Source organism: Aphis gossypii, chromosome 2, assembly GCF_020184175.1.
Source record: "Aphis gossypii isolate Hap1 chromosome 2, ASM2018417v2, whole genome shotgun sequence".
Classification (NCBI taxonomy): Eukaryota; Metazoa; Arthropoda; class Insecta; order Hemiptera; family Aphididae; genus Aphis; species Aphis gossypii.
Window position 1 is genome coordinate 11,199,303 of NC_065531.1, and position 8,322 is coordinate 11,207,624.

Genomic DNA, 8,322 nt, shown 5'->3' on the forward strand with positions numbered 1-8,322 from the left:
CACAGTAGTTAGTATAATTAGCCAAAGTGAATATGAAGTGCAATGTTTCGAAGCAAACAATGAGGAAAACACTGAGTTTGTACCTATTGAAAATGATATATCAATAGTTGACTTAACCAACATATTGTACAAATTACCATCTCCAGAACTTCGTCTTCAAAATAGACATCTTATTTCAGTGTTTCCAGGTGTAGTTGATGTGTTTGAAAAAAGTAGATATTAAGACTGAATATGTATTCCTACAGCCTAACCAAAAGTTAACAAATGTGATTTACTTATTACCAGAAAGTTATTTACTTTAATTTTTATTATAATATTTCATTAAGTTTTACTTATTTTTATTATAACCTAACTAGGTTTTTGTTATATTATATCCTAGGCAGAGTTCAATTTTTATATAATAAGACTGTTATAATATGTTTTTCTACATTCTAACCTATAACCAAAAATCAACAAATGTGATTTACTTATTACCAGAAAGTTATTTACTTTAATTTTTATTACAATGTTTCATTAAGTTTTACCTACTTATTTTTTATTATAACCTAGCTAGTGTTATATATCCTAAGCAGGGATCAGTTGTTTTTATATTATAAGACTGTTATTATTATTTTTTTTTACATTTTTATATGAACTATATTTTGTTAAATAGGTTGTTTTTGTTGTTTACTATGTTATTATTATATTTTAAATCATAATAAATGGTTTGTGTTTCAGTCATAGTTTTCTGTATTTAATATTTTACTAATATATATTATTAGTTACTACATTTGGTACTTAGATCATTTATCTTTTAATAAATAAATTTAAAAAAAATATTATGGCCATAAGTGGGGAAAATCATTGGCCATAGTCGGAGTTGATCTGGCCATAATAGGGGAAAATGAGAAATTAAAAGTTAAATTGAAAATTCTTCCTAACTATTACTTACAGAGACTTGAAACTTTAACCAAGTATAAGTCATGTTATAAAGTATACTTGGTTTGAATTTCAGGATTTTTCTATGATCATAACTACAATTAGTACAATATATTCACAAAAAAAATGCTTAACGTGGCCATAGGTGGCGACTCCACCCTAACTGAACTTTGTAAGTATATGAAAGGTGACACCCCTTGTCTTTCAGCTGTGAAAGAGTATTGGGGTGAAAATAATAATTCGAGAACATTTGTCAGGGAAATTATAATTAACCACATTAAAACATATAACCCATGTATAAGTCATTACAGAAGTCACAATGCTTCTAATATTTTATATTTACTCAGAGAACTGACAGTAAAAATGATACATGATGATTTTTGCTCAAAAAATAGGAAATTAAATTTGTCAAGAGTTGTACAGAAATGTCCTAAAAAGTATGAATACCTATATCATTGAAAAAAACAAACTCTAATATGTGTGAGGATTGTTGTATGTTTAAAAATCAAATTGAAAATTTGGAAAATGAGAATGAAATAGAAGTTATTAAAAACAAATTGGAAGATTCATTCAAATTTACCCCTACTAAGGAGCACATATGAATAAAAAGTTACTTTTGTTTAACATTTTATAATAATCTATTATCGAGTCTATTATTTAATGATATAGATTTTAAATAATTACAGTATGATGTTAAAATATCATGAGAATTTAACAGGACCATAATACTTCAAATTAATTGAAAAATTAAAATGTGCTTAATTTTCAATCAAATCTGTCCCAGTCTCCCTACACATTAAGTTTGGATGAAGAAATTCAAAATTTTACGATAGAAATACAACAAAAAATTGATGAACTACCAGAATTCTTCACAAATGAAAAAAGGAAAATTATACGTGAAGCCATGTCTACCAGTTTTGGAACAGGTATTAGAGCTCAGGGCCATTAGTGCAGATGTGCAAATGGCCACATTTATTGCAGAACTGAATGTGGAGGACCGATGGAGCTGTCTAGATATCCTGAATGCTATGTAGAAATTGGTGGAATGAAATATAGGCATGTTAAAGGCGTACCTACAAGTAGCATCCGATATGGATGATGCTGAAATTCTAATTTTCCAAAGTCGTAATTAATATAATAATGATACTGTTATCAAAAATATTTTGTTAAATAATAATAATTATGTGAATTTTGTAAGTTACTACATTTCTATCCTTCATAAATTAAATGCAAATGCATTTTTCTAACTTTATTAAGTACTAACTAATAAAACCTATGGAATACTAACAATCAATCAAATAATAAGTATAATATAGAACTGATCTAACATTAAAAACCTAAGAATTTTTGTCATAAAAACTACCTAAATAAACACAGTTTTTAGTTTTATAGCCACAACTGGTACAAAATTGTGGCGAGAAGTGGTGTTTCTCCTGGTGTTTTGGTGGCCAGAAATAGCACATTTGATTTTTTTTATAAAAAAAATTTAAATAAAAAATTTTTAAAGCCCATTATAATAAACAAGTACATGGTTTTATTTAAGAAACGTTGAATTCTACATCAGACTATAGTTTTTTTATAATTAGGTAGTCTACAAGTATAGAGTACAAAATTAAAACATTATAATTATTCTTAATGTGGCCACAACTGATACACTGGCCTTATCAACAATATGAAACCTACCTAAGTATTAATTATAATAACTTTAGTGATACATTTTAAAAAATTTTAAAAAACAATTTGAAAATGAAAACAGAATTACTTTTTTCTAATACATTTCCTGCAAAAACAAAATTAGTTAAAAATTAGTTTAGTACAAAAACTACAAACTAAAAAAATTGAAAATAGCGATGAATATAAATATAGCATGCTTTTAACACCTTATGCATATAACTATTTAAAAAAGGGTCTGTCCTGTTCTTACAAAACTAAGATTTTAGAAAGTACTTCCCTAATTTCTTGCTCCTGTGTTTTTTTATAATTCAATGAAGTTGCCATGCAAACATATTTTTAATAAAAGAAGAGCAACAGATCTTTCCTTGTACGATGAATATATCTGCGATAAAAGATGGACAAAGAATTATTATTATAAATCCCAGGTAATATTTAAAGAACCGCTGAAGCTATGTGATGCTGTAAGTGATGTTCCTATTGAAATTCAGACAAAAACTAAAAACACAAGACTATTATCAGCCAATGAAAAGTTAAGAAAAGCATCTATCAAAATATCTAAATTGGCTGAACTTCTTTCAATATCATCGCAATTTAATTATGAAAGAAGAATGAGTCAGTTAGAACAAATAATTAGTATATGGAGTAAAAAAGAAGAATTTATTATTAAGGAGATAAGTTCTGTATCTGACAATGATGATGATGAAGGTAAAATAAAATCTAAAATTTAAAAATAAAAAAATAAAATTATAATAATATTAATCAAATGTGTGTTAACAATTTAGAAAATGTTAACTAGCCATCACCAAGTTCTGGACCTGTCAATATAATCGAAGACGTGATGTTAAGTTCTGTTCCGAATGATGAATCAGGTACACAACATAATAAAATATAAGTGAATTATTAAGTTATAACTAATAAATAATTATATTAATCAAATATGTGTGAACGATTTAGAAAATGTTTACCAGCCATCAACAAGTTCTGGACCTAACCAAAACAGCTCAAACGAGTTTCAAGTTGCTGATATAAAATTACCAATAAAAATTAAGTGCTGTGGTAGACTTAAGAGTGCAACACAAACTATAGGTCTTTTAATACGCAGAAAACAGATGAAACCAATTCCTTATAATTCACAAAATTTACTAAAAGAAAATATGATTAAAGAATGGCTCCCAAATAAGGCAGTTGTCAACAAGGTGAGGAAAGATAAGTATACAATCCAAAAAGAAGATGTTAAATACTATTCAGATGTGTTTAATGGGATTATAGAAAGTGAGATTGATATAAACAGTGTTAAGTCTTACTGTTCCAATGACGCTTGGAAAAAAATTAATGTTGTAATTAAACAAAAAAAAAAGAATATTACCTGGGTATGCCCATTATGTAATAATGACATAGGAGCTGATCAAAATCCAATTTTATGTGACTCTTGTTTAGTCTGGCATTATATAGACTGTGTCAAATCAAAACAAAATGGGAAATATTGGTTTTGCGACACATGTAAATTAAAGAAATAATAATAAAAGCATTACCCTTTTTTTAGTTTATACTTTATTTATGTTAATATTATTAAATTATTTAATAGTAATTCATTCCCTTATGTTGGTTAATTATCTTCTAATCTGTGATTATATTAATTAATAATTATTAAAATTATTAATTATAATTATAATTAATATTACAATAGTCGTGTGTCTACTGTCTACTATTAAATCAGTTCGACCATGGTCGGGTGTTATATACACAGCAAATTTTATTTATTGATAAGTCATTTATCCTGAATATTATTTAAAACAATTTGCAAGTCTTTTGTATCTTTTAATTTCCTTAAAGACTTGCATCATTAGTGAATAACAAAAATAAATAGGTGGGCGATACCTAACACAAATTTAGATAGATACCTAAAATAGTACTCTAAAAGTGTTTTCTCTGCAGCATCCAAACGCTGGCGTTCAACGCGGTAGTTGGTCTAAGACTAGTGCTGTCACCTAACGCCACGTCACATTTAAAATACATTAGTTCAATTGTAAAGCATTTGACGCCACAGCTGTACGCTGCAGAGAAAATGCGCCTAAGTATTCGGTATTAATCTTATACACTCGTTTTTTTATTGAAATAAATTATTTAATACTAAATACAATATTTTAAATTTAAAAGTTTAGCTAAGCAAATCTACTTAATTTTTTATTAAATTAATTCCTAGATTAATTCATTAAATAATCTATTCAAAAGCCAAATATAATAATTAATGATTGCTTACCTATGACAACAAGCGTGCAGGAGGAATATACAACAACGGAGAAGACAATATGAACTTCCAATAACACTGTACTATGATCAGGCTTCATCATAGAGGGCAATTTTATCCAATTGAATCATAACAACTGACGACTGAAATTCTATTATGAAAAAAAAAAATCACAGTAAAGCGCAATTCAATTGATAATCCGGCAAAAAACAAAACGGTTTGTACTTAAGGCGTCATAGTGCGAAAGATACGGCATGATCAGAAATCGCTGGACACTAGAGATTTACGTAGTATACGAGGTTAGCATGTCACGGACTTACGGTTCGAATGATACAGAACTACGCAGTTAATAAAAAAAACGTACTAAAACTGTAAAAACTGGTAGAAAAAAATCATTAGAACATTCGGTTAACACAAAAAACATTAACGAGTAATTACTAATTAGTAAATAGTCACTTACTATGTGGCTTGTGAGTTGTGAGTTGTGTCCGTGGCTCTACTGTAATGTCCGTACTACCGTAGTAACTACTAACTAGAAAGTAGAAGCAAATGGCGAATGCTATATAATATAATATACAAGTATACAACTACAGCAGTAGTGCAGTACACTCAAAACAGTCAAAACAGTAATCTGTATTCTATGGTACAGTACACTAGTACAGGACTGTCAGGACACCGTTGTAGTCGTAACTCCAAGTGATAGGCGATTTAAATCGATTTTTGGAAACGATTCTACCTTGGTGATTTTATCATTGATTCGATTTCTTTCATTCAGATTTAAATTTTAAATCGATTTTCTTTCAAGAATCGCCAATCACCAATCTGTAGCCGCCATAAAGCGATATGGCCGGCAACACGCCCACTACAATAGTAAACAAAGTCACGATACGTCGGTTCGGACATCGTACAGCCGCTCAGCCAACAGGCGGTTTTATTATCATGGAACAAACGCATAAATCGAAGACGAACGAAAACGCAAATGTAACAACTTTGATTTATAAAAACTCCCATTATATATTTAATTATTCAGAAAATGCGTCTATTTCATTTTCATAGACCCGTAGACATAATATTATAAAACAACTAGTTAGCGGATTACGTATAACATTCCCACAGGAAAATTGAAGTCGTACGGCCTATGCTGACAAGTAACAGGGCAATGCTTACAAAATAACTCAATGAATAAGATAGCTATAGTGATAATAATACAAATAACGAATTTTGCCCTGTTAGTATATGGCCGCTGACTTCAATTTTATCGTGCAGTCCGCTATCTAAAAAAAAAATAGTTGTTTTATATTATGTCTATGCATAGACGTCCTTATACCACGGCTTTAGATAAGCCCTATCTAAAGCTATAGGTTTTAAGTTATGTGTACTAAGGATTGTAGAGTTAAAAATGTAAATAATTTATTAAAATCTTTAACTAGTAAAAGGATCTATTGTTCCTATTTAGGGATTAAATCAATCATTATTATGAAATATGTTTTGCTAATTTCTATGTATAATAATAATAAATAATTAACAAATAAATAATAATAACATAATAACATTGTATAATGAGACCAAGGTAAAATACTTATGTAAAATAAATTATTATTTTAATATATAATAAGTGATTAATATTAATAAAATTTAACAATATCACTTGAGCAACAAATGTAATGTAACAATATTAAAAATAAAACATAACAATATCACTAAAGCAAAAAATAAATATAACAATATTACTTGGGCAAAAAATAAAAAAAATATAATCACAAAATAAAATTATGCTACATCCATTACCCAAATTGAATGAGAAAAGTGATGTAAAACTCAAAAATTAATGAAGCTATCATATGTTAAAGGCAGATCCAAAGTATCAGTACATGTATGAGCAACTGGAGATCGAGAAAAACAATCTTTTACAGAATTAAAATTATTAATATTAATGGTAGAAATTATGATGCCTGCTCCAGTTACAAAATAAAGTAACTTTGTACAAAGCTTTAAGCCGGCTTCATAAATAAATTTTTTCAAAAACCCAAAGACCCTGCGCTTTATTTCATTGTCATCTTTTTCTGGACAGCATAGATTTTTTAATATATTTGTTGATGTTGATATTTTATTTTTATATTCTTCTTTCAATCTATATTTTGATAAATTCATTTTATTTTTCAATTTTTTGAACCATATATCAATATTATACTTAGGATTCTGAATACCTAACCTCGTTGTGAGCAATTTCAGAAATAACATCTTTTATATTTTGTTCATGTACCATTGAACATCAATCAAACTCTTGAATAACATTAAGTAACTCTTCTTGGTCGACTTTAGTAAAATCTTCAATAGCACATTTTATTAAATCTTTTAATCTTATAGGAAGAGTGTTTAAAAAACCTTCAATTAAACCCTGTTTATCAACAGTATTTCCTCAGAGAACATATTTTATGAAAGGTCAAGCTAAACTTATTGGTAGGTAGTTGTAGTTATCATCTCTCCAACCTATAAAGATAATTTAGCAATTGCCAGTAGCGTACGCAGGATTTTAATTCGGTTAGGGTTTTAAACGAGTAAATAATTTAAATAATAATAAACAATTTAAATAATTTTCTTAACATTTTTTGTATAATTAGTTGTAACAAATTATAATTTATAATTAAATGTATATCTAGTAAAAATTATCAATAACAATTTATCGACTCAGCTTATTGAAATGGTGGTAAATAAGATTTTTTTTGTAAAATGATAAAATTTCAGGGGAGGTCAAAACCCTAGAACCCTACCCCTGTGTATACCACTAGTAATTGCTAACCATTTATCCAATTGAAAATTGTAACTGATAACTACAAATTTCCAGTGACATCCAATAGTAGCCATTTGATAAAATTGTTTGACCAAAACCGACAACACATCTTTAAAAACACCTCTGACGTCTATTGCATTTTTCAAACTTCCATTCAGCAAAATTAACCCAAATTCTAATCGAGAAGAAATGTGTTTCATGTCCTCAAATACTTCTATTAATTCATTAATTATATAATCTCTGTGGAGAATCAATTTGGATGTTTCTATTTCATGTTCTGGTACATTAGAATTAATAGTTGTGTTCATCAAGAGTATTATAGAAATGTATGGCCACAAAAAAGAAGTGAATACGTTTTCATAACTTCGATGATCTATCTGGTGAAAAGGATTCTGAATTTGATGGTGGAAACATTTTTGAAGATAAAAGAACTGAAGTTGTTTCCTTTGTTGCCAAATAAGATCTCAATAAATTCAAGCCTAAATATAAAGAAATAAAAATATTATATATGAATATTATAAAATTAAAAATTAAAATATTAATTGTTAAAAACCTAATGAAATAAAATATACAATATACATTTCATAATAAAATTAAAGAAATTATTTTAATGTTGTTATGTAGGTACATATCTGTTTTATCATATAAATTAACTACTGACAAGTCGTTAGGTAAATCATTTTTTTGGAAG

The 8,322-nt window shown here is 27.8% G+C and overlaps 1 long non-coding RNA gene across 1 annotated transcript; it reads right to left on the reverse strand.

Moving 5' to 3' along the window:
* Window positions 1-3,411: 3,411 nt before the first annotated feature.
* On the reverse strand, window positions 3,412-5,742 carry LOC126550554 (uncharacterized). The gene is made up of 4 exons (XR_007604665.1): window positions 5,301-5,742; window positions 5,066-5,218; window positions 4,853-4,991; window positions 3,412-4,045 (listed from the first exon to the last, which is right to left on the reverse strand). It is a non-coding gene; the product is annotated as an uncharacterized LOC126550554 (long non-coding RNA).
* Window positions 5,743-8,322: the final 2,580 nt, after the last annotated feature.